We start from the raw sequence: 13,923 nt of genomic DNA, 5'->3' as shown, positions 1-13,923 counted from the left end.
AAATTGCGTCGCGATTCAATACATCGTCCTCCAGCCGACTTGTCTCCAAGGGTCTATAGCTGCCTCGGGCACCTTATGGTAGTTCTCCTGTGAGTCTAGTTTTTCGAATACGACGCAAAACTGACAGTTAATTGTAACGTTCAGAGCCCCTTAATGACGATGGAACACAGAAATTGCGTCGCGAATCAATACATCGTCCTCCAGCCGAATTGTCTCCAAGGGTCTAGTGCTGCCACGGGCACCTTATGGTCGTTCTCCTGTGAGTCTAGATTTTCGAATCCGACGCAAAACTGACAGTTAATTGTAAGATTCAGAGCCCCTTAACGACGATGGAAGACACAAATTGCGTCGCGATTCATTACATCGTCCTCCAGCCGACTTGTCTCCAAGGGTCTGTCTATTGCTCCCTCGGGCACCTTATGGTCGTTCTGCTGTGACTCTAGTTTTCCGAATACGACGCATAACTGACAGTTAATTGTAACGTTCAGAGCCTCTTAATGACGATGGAACACACAAATTGCGTCGCGATTCAATACATCGTCCTCCAGCCGATTTGTCTCCAAGGGTCTATTGCTGCCTCGGCCACCTTATGGTCGTTCTCCTGTGAGTCTAGTTTTCCGAATACGACGCTTAACTGACAGTTAATTGTAACGTTCAGAGCCTGTTAATGACGATGGAACACAGAAATTGCGTCGCGATTCAATACATCGTCCTCCAGCCGACTTGTCTCCGAGGTACTATTGCTGCCCCGGGCACTTTTGGTCGTTCTCCTAGGAGTGTAGTTTTTCGAATCCGGCGCTAAACTGACAGTTAATTGTAACGTTCAGAGCCTCTTAATGACGATGGAACACACAAATTGCGTCGCGATTCAATACATCGTGCTCCAGCCGACTTGGCTCCAAGGGTCTAGTGCTGCTTCGGGCACCTTATCGTCGTTCTTCTGTGAGTCTAGATTTTCGAATCCGACGCAAAACTGACAGTTAATTGTAACGTTCAGAGCCTCTTAATGACGATGGAACACACAAATTGCGTCGAGATTCAATACATCGTCCGACAGCCGACCTGTCTCCAAGGGTCTATTGCTGCCACGGGCACCTTATGGTCGTTCTGCTGTGAGTCTAGTTTTCCGAATACGACGCATAACTGACAGTTAATTGTAACGTTCAGAGCCTGTTAATGACGATGGAACACACAAATTGGGTCGCGATTCAATACATCGTCCTCCAGCCGACTTGTCTCCAAGGGTCTATAGCTGCCTCGGCCACCTTATGGTCGTTCTCCTGTGAGTCTAGTTTTTCGAATCCGACGCAAAACTGACAGTTAATTGTAACGTTCAGAGCCTCTTAATGACGATGGGACACACTAATTGCGTCGAGATTCAATACATCGTCCGACAGCCGACCTGTCTCCAAGGGTCTATTGCTGCCTCGGGCACCTTATGGTCGTTCTCCTGTGAGTCTAGTTTTCGAATACGACGCATAACTGACAGTTAATTGTAACGTTCAGAGCCTGTTAATGACGATGGAACACACAAATTGCGTCGCGATTCAATACATCGTCCTCCAGCCGACTTGTCTCCGAGGTACTATTGCTGCCCCGGGCACCTTTTGGTCGTTCTCCTAGGAGCGTAGTTTTTCGAATCCGACGCAAAATTGACAGTTAATTGTAACGTTCTGAGCCTCTTAATGACGATGGAACACAGAAATTGCGTCGCGAATCAATACATCGTCCTCCAGCCTAATTGTCTCCAAGGGTCTAGTGCTGCCACGGGCACCTTATGGTCGTTCTCCTGTGAGTCTAGATTTTCGAATCCGACGCAAAACTGACAGTTAATTGTAACGTTCAGAGCCTCTTAATGACGATGGAACACACAAATTGCGTCGCGATTCAATACATCGTCCTACAGCCGACTTATCTCCAAAAGTCTAGTGCTACCTCGGGCACCTTATGGTCGTTCTTCTGTGAGTCTAGATTTTCGAATCCGACGCAAAACTGACAGTTAATTGTGAGATTCAGAGCCCCTTAACGACGATGGAACACACAAATTGCGTCGCGATTCATTACATCGTCCGACAGCCGACCTGTCTCCAAGGGTCTATTGCTGCCTCGGGCACCTTATGGTCGTTCTGCTGTGACTCTAGTTTTCCGAATACGACGCATAACTGACAGTTAATTGTAACGTTCAGAGCCTCTTAATGACGATGGAACACACAAATTGCGTCGCGATTCAATACATCGTCCTCCAGCCGACTTGTCTCCAAGGGTCTATTGCTGCCTCGGGCACCTTATGGTCGTTCTCCTGTGAGTCTAGTTTTCCGAATACGACGCATAACTGACAGTTAATTGTAACGTTCAGAGACTGCTAATGACGATGGAACACACAAATTGCGTCGCGATTCAATACATCGTCCTCCAGCCGACTTGTCTCCGAGGTACTATTGCTGCCCCGGGCACTTTTGGTCGTTCTCCTAGAAGTGTAGTTTTTCGAATCCGGCGCAAAACTGACAGTTAATTGTAACGTTCAGAGCCTCTTAATGACGATGGAACACACAAATTGCGTCGCGATTCAATACATCGTCCTCCAGCCGACTTGTCTCCAAGGGTCTAGTGCTGCTTCGGGCACCTTATCGTCGTTCTACTGTGAGTCTAGACTTTCGAATCCGACGCAAAACTGACAGTTAATTGTAACGTTCAGAGCCTCTTAATGACGATGGAACACACAAATTGCGTCGCGATTCAATACATCGTCCTCCAGCTGACTTGGCTCCAAGGGTCTAGTTCTGCTTCGGGCACCTTATCGTCGTTCTCCTGTGAGTCTAGATTTTCGAATCCGACGCAAAACTGACAGTTAATTCTAACGTTCAGAGCCTCTTAATGACGATGGAACACACAAATTGCGTCGAGATTCAATACATCGTCCGACAGCCGACCTGTCTCCAAGGGTCTATTGCTGCCTCGGGCACCTTATGGTCGTTCTGCTGTGAGTCTAGTTTTCCGAATACAACGCATAACTGACAGTTAATTGTAACGTTCAGAGCCTCTTAATGACGATGGGACACACTAATTGCGTCGAGATTCAATACATCGTCCGACAGCCGACCTGTCTCCAAGGGTCTATTGCCGCCTCGGGCACCTTATGGTCGTTCTCCTGTGAGTCTAGTTTTCGAATACGACGCATAACTGACAGTTAATTGTAACGTTCAGAGCCTGTTAATGACGATGGAACACACAAATTGCGTCGCGATTCAATACATCGTCCTCCAGCCGACTTGTCTCCGAGGTACTATTGCTGCCCCGGGCACCTTATGGTCGTTCTCCTAGGAGTGTAGTTTTTCGAATCCGGCGCAAAACTGACAGTTAATTGTAACGTTCAGAGCCTCTTAATGACGATGGAACACACACATTGCGTCGAGATTCAATACATCGTCCGTCAGCCGACCTGTCTCCAAGGGTCTATTGCTGCCTCGGGCACCTTATGGTCGTTCTGCTGTGACTCTAGTTTTCCGAATACGACGCATAACTGACAGTTAATTGTAACGTTCAGAGCTTCTTAATGACGATGGAACACACAAATTGCGTCGAGATTCAATACATCGTCCTCCAGCCGACTTGTCTCCGAGGTACTATTGCTGCCCCGGGCACCCTATGGTCGTTCTCCTGTGAGTCTAGTTTTTCGAATCCGACGCAAAACTGACAGTTAATTGTAACGTTCAGAGCCTCTTAATGACGATGGAACACACACATTGCGTCGAGATTCAATACATCGTCCGACAGCCGACCTGTCTCCAAGGGTCTATTGCTGCCTCGGGCACCTTATGGTCGTTCTGCAGTGAGTCTAGTTTTCCGAATACGACGCATAACTGACAGTTAATTGTAACGTTCAGAGCCTCTTAATGACGATGGAACACACAAATTGCGTCGAGATTCAATACATCGTCCTCCAGCCGACTTGTCTCCAAGGGTCTAGTGCTGCCTCGGGCACCTTATGGTCGTTCTCCTGTGAGTCTAGATTTTCGATTCCGACGCAAAACTGACAGTTAATTGTAACTTTCAGAGCCTCTTAATGACGATGGAACACACAAACTGCGTCGAGATTCAATACATCGTCCTACAGCCGACCTGTCTCCAAGGGTCTATTGCTGCCTCGGGCACCTTATGGTCGTTCTCCTGTGAGTCTAGTTTTCCGAATACGACGCATAACTGACAGTTAATTGTAACGTTCAGAGCCTGTTAATGACGATGGAACACACAAATTGCGTCGCGATTCAATACTTCGTCCTCCAGCCGACTTGTCTCCAAGGGTCTAGTGCTGCCTCGGGCACCTTATGGTCGTTCTCCTGTGAGTCTAGATTTTCGAATCCGACGCAAAACTGACAGTTAATTGTAACGTTCAGAGCCTCTTAATGACGATGGAACACACAAATTGCGTCGCGATTCAATACATCGTCCTCCAGCCGACTTGTCTCCAAGGGTCTATAGCTGCCTCGGGCACCTTATCGTCGTTCTCCTGTGAGTCTAGTTTTTCGAATCCGACGCAAAACTGACAGTTAATTGTAACGTTCAGAGCCTCTTAATGACGATGGAACACACAAATTGCGTCGAGATTCAATACATCGTCCGACAGCCGACCTGTCTCCAAGGGTCTGTTGCTGCCTCGGGCACCTTATGGTCGTTCCCCTGTGAGTCTAGTTTTCGAATACGACGCATAACTGACAGTTAATTGTAACGTTCAGAGCCTCTTAATGACGATGGAACACACAAATTGCGTCGAGATTCAATACATCGTCCAACAGCAGACCTGTCTCCAAGGGTCTATTGCTGCCTCGGGCACCTTATGGTCGTTCTGCTGTGAGTCTAGTTTACCGAAAACGACCCATAACTGACAGTTTATTGTAACGTTCAGAGCCTCTTAATGACGATGGAACACACAAATTGCGTCGCGATTCAAAACATCGTCCTCCAGCCGACTTGTCTCCAAGGGTCTAGTGCTACCTCGGGCACCTTATGGTCGTTCTTCTGTGAGTCTACATTTTCGAATCCGACGTAAAACTGACAGTTAATTGTGAGATTCAGAGCCCCTTAACGACGATGGAACACACAAATTGCGTCGCGATTCATTACATCGTCCTCCAGCCGACTTGTCTCCAAGGGTCTATTGCTGCCTCGGGCACCTTATGGTCGTTCTCCTGTGAGTCTACTTTTTCGAATCCGAAGCAAAACTGACAGTTAATTGTAACGTTCAGAGCCTCTTAATGACGATGGAACACACACATTGCGTCGAGATTCAATACATCGTCCGACAGCCGACCTGTCTCCAAGGGTCTATTGCTGCCTCGGGCACCTTATGGTCGTTCTGCTGTGACTCTAGTTTTCCGAATACGACGCATAACTGACAGTTAATTGTAACGTTCAGAGCCTCTTAATGACGATGGAACACACAAATTGCGTCGCGATTCAATACATCGTCCTCCAGCCGACTTGTCTCCGAGGTATTATTGCTGCCCCGGGCACCTTATGGTCGTTCTCCTGTGAGTCTAGTTTTTCGAATCCGACGCAAAACTGACAGTTAATTGTAACGTTCAGAGCCTCTTAATGACGATGGAACACACACATTGCTTCGAGATTCAATACATCGTCCGACAGCCGACCTGTCTCCAAGGGTCTATTGCTGCCTCGGGCACCTTATGGTCGTTCTCCTGTGAGTCTAGATTTTCGATTCCGACGCAAAACTGACAGTTAATTGTAACGTTCAGAGACTCTTAATGACGATGGAACACACAAACTGCGTCGAGATTCAATACATCGTCCGACAGCCGACCTGTCTCCAAGGGTCTATTGCTGCCTCGGGCACCTTATGGTCGTTCTCCTGTGAGTCTAGTTTTCCGAATACGACGCATAACTGACAGTTAATTGTAACGTTCAGAGCCTGTTAATGACGATGGAACACACAAATTGCGTCGCGATTCAATACATCGTCCTCCAGCCGACTTGTCTCCAAGGGTCTATTGCTGCCTCGGGCACCTTATGGTCGTTCTCCTGTGAGTCTAGATTTTCGAATCCGACGCAAAAATGACAGTTAATTGTAACGTTCAGAGCCTCTTAATGACGATGGAACACACAAATTGCGTCGCGATTCAATACATCGTCCTCCAGCCGAATGTCTCCAAGGGTCTATAGCTGCCTCGGGAACCTTATCGTCGTTCTCCTGTGAGTCTAGTTTTTCGAATCCGACGCAAAACTGACAGTTATTTGTAACGTTCAGAGCCTCTTAATGACGATGGAACACACAAATTGCGTCGCGATTGAATACATCGTCCTCCAGCCAACTTGTCTCCGATGTACTATTGCTGCCCCGGGCACCTTTTGGTCGTTCTCCTAGGTGGGTAGTTTTTCGAATCCGGCGCAAAACTGACAGTTAATTGTAACGTTCAGAGCCTCTTAATGACGATGGAACACACAAATTGCGTCGCGATTCAATACATCGTCCTCCAGCCGACTTGTCTCCGAGGTACTATTGCTGCCCCGGGCACTTTTGGTCGTTCTCCTGTGAGTCTAGTTTTCCGAATACGACGCATAACTGACAGTTAATTGTAACGTTCAGAGCCTGTTAATGACGATGGAACACACAAATTGCGTCGCGATTCAATACATCGTCCTCCAGCCGACTTGTCTCCAAGGGTCTATTGCTGCCTCGGGCACCTTATGGTCGTTCTCCTGTGAGTCTAGATTTTCGAATCCGACGCAAAACTGACAGTTAATTGTAACGTTCAGAGCCTCTTAATGACGATGGAACACACAAATTGCGTCGCGATTCAATACATCGTCCTCCAGCTGACTTGGCTCCAAGGGTCTAGTTCTGCTTCGGGCACCTTATCGTCGTTCTCCTGTGAGTCTAGATTTTCGAATCCGACGCAAAACTGACAGTTAATTCTAACGTTCAGAGCCTCTTAATGACGATGGAACACACAAATTGCGTCGAGATTCAATACATCGTCCGACAGCCGACCTGTCTCCAAGGGTCTATTGCTGCCTCGGGCACCTTATGGTCGTTCTGCTGTGAGTCTAGTTTTCCGAATACAACGCATAACTGACAGTTAATTGTAACGTTCAGAGCCTCTTAATGACGATGGGACACACTAATTGCGTCGAGATTCAATACATCGTCCGACAGCCGACCTGTCTCCAAGGGTCTATTGCCGCCTCGGGCACCTTATGGTCGTTCTCCTGTGAGTCTAGTTTTCGAATACGACGCATAACTGACAGTTAATTGTAACGTTCAGAGCCTGTTAATGACGATGGAACACACAAATTGCGTCGCGATTCAATACATCGTCCTCCAGCCGACTTGTCTCCGAGGTACTATTGCTGCCCCGGGCACCTTATGGTCGTTCTCCTAGGAGTGTAGTTTTTCGAATCCGGCGCAAAACTGACAGTTAATTGTAACGTTCAGAGCCTCTTAATGACGATGGAACACACACATTGCGTCGAGATTCAATACATCGTCCGTCAGCCGACCTGTCTCCAAGGGTCTATTGCTGCCTCGGGCACCTTATGGTCGTTCTGCTGTGACTCTAGTTTTCCGAATACGACGCATAACTGACAGTTAATTGTAACGTTCAGAGCTTCTTAATGACGATGGAACACACAAATTGCGTCGAGATTCAATACATCGTCCTCCAGCCGACTTGTCTCCGAGGTACTATTGCTGCCCCGGGCACCCTATGGTCGTTCTCCTGTGAGTCTAGTTTTTCGAATCCGACGCAAAACTGACAGTTAATTGTAACGTTCAGAGCCTCTTAATGACGATGGAACACACACATTGCGTCGAGATTCAATACATCGTCCGACAGCCGACCTGTCTCCAAGGGTCTATTGCTGCCTCGGGCACCTTATGGTCGTTCTGCAGTGAGTCTAGTTTTCCGAATACGACGCATAACTGACAGTTAATTGTAACGTTCAGAGCCTCTTAATGACGATGGAACACACAAATTGCGTCGAGATTCAATACATCGTCCTCCAGCCGACTTGTCTCCAAGGGTCTAGTGCTGCCTCGGGCACCTTATGGTCGTTCTCCTGTGAGTCTAGATTTTCGATTCCGACGCAAAACTGACAGTTAATTGTAACTTTCAGAGCCTCTTAATGACGATGGAACACACAAACTGCGTCGAGATTCAATACATCGTCCTACAGCCGACCTGTCTCCAAGGGTCTATTGCTGCCTCGGGCACCTTATGGTCGTTCTCCTGTGAGTCTAGTTTTCCGAATACGACGCATAACTGACAGTTAATTGTAACGTTCAGAGCCTGTTAATGACGATGGAACACACAAATTGCGTCGCGATTCAATACTTCGTCCTCCAGCCGACTTGTCTCCAAGGGTCTAGTGCTGCCTCGGGCACCTTATGGTCGTTCTCCTGTGAGTCTAGATTTTCGAATCCGACGCAAAACTGACAGTTAATTGTAACGTTCAGAGCCTCTTAATGACGATGGAACACACAAATTGCGTCGCGATTCAATACATCGTCCTCCAGCCGACTTGTCTCCAAGGGTCTATAGCTGCCTCGGGCACCTTATCGTCGTTCTCCTGTGAGTCTAGTTTTTCGAATCCGACGCAAAACTGACAGTTAATTGTAACGTTCAGAGCCTCTTAATGACGATGGAACACACAAATTGCGTCGAGATTCAATACATCGTCCGACAGCCGACCTGTCTCCAAGGGTCTGTTGCTGCCTCGGGCACCTTATGGTCGTTCCCCTGTGAGTCTAGTTTTCGAATACGACGCATAACTGACAGTTAATTGTAACGTTCAGAGCCTCTTAATGACGATGGAACACACAAATTGCGTCGAGATTCAATACATCGTCCAACAGCAGACCTGTCTCCAAGGGTCTATTGCTGCCTCGGGCACCTTATGGTCGTTCTGCTGTGAGTCTAGTTTACCGAAAACGACCCATAACTGACAGTTTATTGTAACGTTCAGAGCCTCTTAATGACGATGGAACACACAAATTGCGTCGCGATTCAAAACATCGTCCTCCAGCCGACTTGTCTCCAAGGGTCTAGTGCTACCTCGGGCACCTTATGGTCGTTCTTCTGTGAGTCTACATTTTCGAATCCGACGTAAAACTGACAGTTAATTGTGAGATTCAGAGCCCCTTAACGACGATGGAACACACAAATTGCGTCGCGATTCATTACATCGTCCTCCAGCCGACTTGTCTCCAAGGGTCTATTGCTGCCTCGGGCACCTTATGGTCGTTCTCCTGTGAGTCTAGTTTTTCGAATCCGAAGCAAAACTGACAGTTAATTGTAACGTTCAGAGCCTCTTAATGACGATGGAACACACACATTGCGTCGAGATTCAATACATCGTCCGACAGCCGACCTGTCTCCAAGGGTCTATTGCTGCCTCGGGCACCTTATGGTCGTTCTGCTGTGACTCTAGTTTTCCGAATACGACGCATAACTGACAGTTAATTGTAACGTTCAGAGCCTCTTAATGACGATGGAACACACAAATTGCGTCGCGATTCAATACATCGTCCTCCAGCCGACTTGTCTCCGAGGTATTATTGCTGCCCCGGGCACCTTATGGTCGTTCTCCTGTGAGTCTAGTTTTTCGAATCCGACGCAAAACTGACAGTTAATTGTAACGTTCAGAGCCTCTTAATGACGATGGAACACACACATTGCTTCGAGATTCAATACATCGTCCGACAGCCGACCTGTCTCCAAGGGTCTATTGCTGCCTCGGGCACCTTATGGTCGTTCTCCTGTGAGTCTAGATTTTCGATTCCGACGCAAAACTGACAGTTAATTGTAACGTTCAGAGACTCTTAATGACGATGGAACACACAAACTGCGTCGAGATTCAATACATCGTCCGACAGCCGACCTGTCTCCAAGGGTCTATTGCTGCCTCGGGCACCTTATGGTCGTTCTCCTGTGAGTCTAGTTTTCCGAATACGACGCATAACTGACAGTTAATTGTAACGTTCAGAGCCTGTTAATGACGATGGAACACACAAATTGCGTCGCGATTCAATACATCGTCCTCCAGCCGACTTGTCTCCAAGGGTCTATTGCTGCCTCGGGCACCTTATGGTCGTTCTCCTGTGAGTCTAGATTTTCGAATCCGACGCAAAAATGACAGTTAATTGTAACGTTCAGAGCCTCTTAATGACGATGGAACACACAAATTGCGTCGCGATTCAATACATCGTCCTCCAGCCGAATGTCTCCAAGGGTCTATAGCTGCCTCGGGAACCTTATCGTCGTTCTCCTGTGAGTCTAGTTTTTCGAATCCGACGCAAAACTGACAGTTATTTGTAACGTTCAGAGCCTCTTAATGACGATGGAACACACAAATTGCGTCGCGATTGAATACATCGTCCTCCAGCCAACTTGTCTCCGAGGTACTATTGCTGCCCCGGGCACCTTTTGGTCGTTCTCCTAGGTGGGTAGTTTTTCGAATCCGGCGCAAAACTGACAGTTAATTGTAACGTTCAGAGCCTCTTAATGACGATGGAACACACAAATTGCGTCGCGATTCAATACATCGTCCTCCAGCCGACTTGTCTCCGAGGTACTATTGCTGCCCCGGGCACTTTTGGTCGTTCTCCTGTGAGTCTAGTTTTCCGAATACGACGCATAACTGACAGTTAATTGTAACGTTCAGAGCCTGTTAATGACGATGGAACACACAAATTGCGTCGCGATTCAATACATCGTCCTCCAGCCGACTTGTCTCCAAGGGTCTATTGCTGCCTCGGGCACCTTATGGTCGTTCTCCTGTGAGTCTAGATTTTCGAATCCGACGCAAAAATGACAGTTAATTGTAACGTTCAGAGCCTCTTAATGACGATGGAACACACAAATTGCGTCGCGATTCAATACATCGTCCTCCAGCCGAATGTCTCCAAGGGTCTATTGCTGCCTCGGGCACCTTATGGTCGTTCTGCTGTGACTCTACTTTTCCGAATACGACGCATAACTGACAGTTAATTGCAACGTTCAGAGCCTCTTAATGACGATGGAACACACAAATTGCGTCGAGATTCAATACATCGTCCTCCAGCCGACTTGTCTCCGAGGTACTATTGCTGCCCCGGGCACCTTATGGTCGTTCTCCTGTGAGTCTAGTTTTTCGAATCCGACGCAAAACAGACAGTTAATTGTAACGTTCAGAGCCTCTTAATGACGATGGAACACACACATTGCGTCGAGATTCAATACATCGTCCGACAGCCGACCTGTCTCCAAGGGTCTACTGCTGCCTCGGGCACCTTATGGTCGTTCTCCTGTGAGTCTAGTTTTCCGAATACGACGCATAACTGACAGTTAATTGTAACGTTCAGAGCCTCTTAATGACGATGGAACACACAAATTGCGTCGAGATTCAATACATCGTCCTCCAGCCGACTTGTCCCCAAGGGTCTAGTGCTGCATCGGGCACCTTATGGTCGTTCTCCTGTGAGTCTAGATTTTCGATTCCGACGCAAAACTGACAGTTAATTGTAACGTTCAGAGCTTCTTAATGACGATGGAACACACAAACTGCGTCGAGATTCAATACATCGTCCGACAGCCGACCTGTCTCCAAGGGTCTATTGCTGCCTCGGGCACCTTATGGTCGTTCTCCTGTGAGTCTATATTTTCGAATCCGACGCAAAACTGACAGTTAATTGTAACGTTCAGAGCCTCTTAATGACGATGGAACACACAAATTGCGTCGCGATTCAATACATCGTCCTCCAGCCGACTTGTCTCCAAGGGTCTATAGCTGCCTCGGGCACCTTATCGTCGTTCTCCTGTGAGTCTAGTTTTTCGAATCCGACGCAAAACTGACAGTTAATTGTAACGTTCAGAGCCTCTTAATGACGATGGAACACACAAATTGCGTCGAGATACAATACATCGTCCGACAGCCGACCTGTCTCCAAGGGTCTATTGCTGCCTCGGGCACCTTATGGTCGTTCCCCTGTGAGTCTAGTTTTCGAATACGACGCATAACTGACAGTTAAATGTAACGTTCAGAGCCTCTTAATGACGATGGAACACACAAATTGCGTCGAGATTCAATACATCGTCCTACAGCCGACTTGTCTCCGAGGTACTATTGCTGCCCCGGGCACCTTTTGGTCGTTCTCCTAGGAGTGTAGTTTTTCGAATCCGACGCAAAATTGACAGTTAATTGTAACGTTCTGAGCCTCTTAATGACGATGGAACACACAAATTGCGTCGCGAATCAATACATCGTCCTCCAGCCTAATTGTCTCCAAGGGTCTAGTGCTGCCACGGGCACCTTATGGTCGTTCTCCTGTGAGTCTAGATTTTCGAATCCGACGCAAAACTGACAGTTAATTGTAACGTTCAGAGCCTCTTAATGACGATGGAACACACAAATTGCGTCGCGATTCAATACATCGTCCTACAGCCGACTTGTCTCCAAAAGTCTAGTGCTACCTCGGGCACCTTATGGTCGTTCTTCTGTGAGTCTAGATTTTCGAATCCGACGCAAAACTGACAGTTAATTGTGAGATTCAGAGCCCCTTAACGACGATGGAACACACAAATTGCGTCGCGATTCATTACATCGTCCTCCAGCCGACCTGTCTCCAAGGGTCTAGTGCTGCTTCGGGCACCTTATCGTCGTTCTCCTGTGAGTCTAGATTTTCGAATCCGACGCAAAACTGACAGTTAATTGTAACGTTCTGAGCCTTTTAATGACGATGGAACACACAAATTGCGTCGCGATTCAATACATCGACCTCCAGCCGACTTGGTTCCAAGGGTCTAGTGCTGCTTCGGGCACCTTATGGTCGTTCTCCTGTGAGTCTAGATTTTCGAATCCGACGCAAAACTGACAGTTAATTGTAACGTTCAGAGCCTGTTAATGACGATGGAACACACAAATTGCGTCGCGATTCAATACATCGTCCTCCAGCCGACTTGTCTCCGAGGTACTATTGCTGCCCCGGACACTTTTGGTCGTTCTCCTAGAAGTGTAGTTTTTCGAATCCGGCGCAAAACTGACAGTTAATTGTAACGTTCAGAGCCTCTTAATGACGATGGAACACACATATTGTGTCGCGATTCAATACATCGTCCTCCAGCCGACTTGTCTCCAAGGGTCTAGTGCTGCTTCGGGCACCTTATCGTCGTTCTACTGCGAGTCTAGATTTTCGAATCCGACGCAAAACTGACAGTTAATTGTAACGTTCAGAGCCTCTTAATGACGATGGAACACACAAATTGCGTCGCGATTCAATACATCGTCCTCCAGCCGACTTGGCTCCAAGGGTCTAGTTCTGCTTCGGGCACCTTATCGTCGTTCTCCTGTGAGTCTAGATTTTCGAATCCGACGCAAAACTGACAGTTAATTCTAACGTTCAGAGCCTCTTAATGACGATGGAACACACAAATTGCGTCGAGATTCAATACATCGTCCGACAGCCGACCTGTCTCCAAGGGTCTATTGCTGCCTCGGGCACCTTATGGTCGTTCTGCTGTGAGTCTAGTTTTCCGAATACAACGCATAACTGACAATTAATTGTAACGTTCAGAGCCTCTTAATGACGATGGGACACACTAATTGCGTCGAGATTCAATACATCGTCCGACAGCCGACCTGTCTCCAAGGGTCTATTGCCGCCTCGGGCACCTTATGGTCGTTCTCCTGTGAGTCTAGTTTTCGAATACGACGCATAACTGACAGTTAATTGTAACGTTCAGAGCCTGTTAATGACGATGGAACACACAAATTGCGTCGCGATTCAATACATCGTCCTCCAGCCGACTTGTCTCCGAGGTACTATTGCTGCCCCGGGCACCTTTTGGTCGTTCTCCTAGGAGTGTAGTTTTTCGAATCCGGCGCAAAACTGACAGTTAATTGTAACGTTCAGAGCCTCTTAATGACGATGGA

This window comes from Schistocerca nitens, chromosome 11, assembly GCF_023898315.1.
Source record: "Schistocerca nitens isolate TAMUIC-IGC-003100 chromosome 11, iqSchNite1.1, whole genome shotgun sequence".
Lineage (NCBI taxonomy): Eukaryota > Metazoa > Arthropoda > Insecta > Orthoptera > Acrididae > Schistocerca > Schistocerca nitens.
This window is presented reverse-complemented; position numbering follows the sequence as displayed.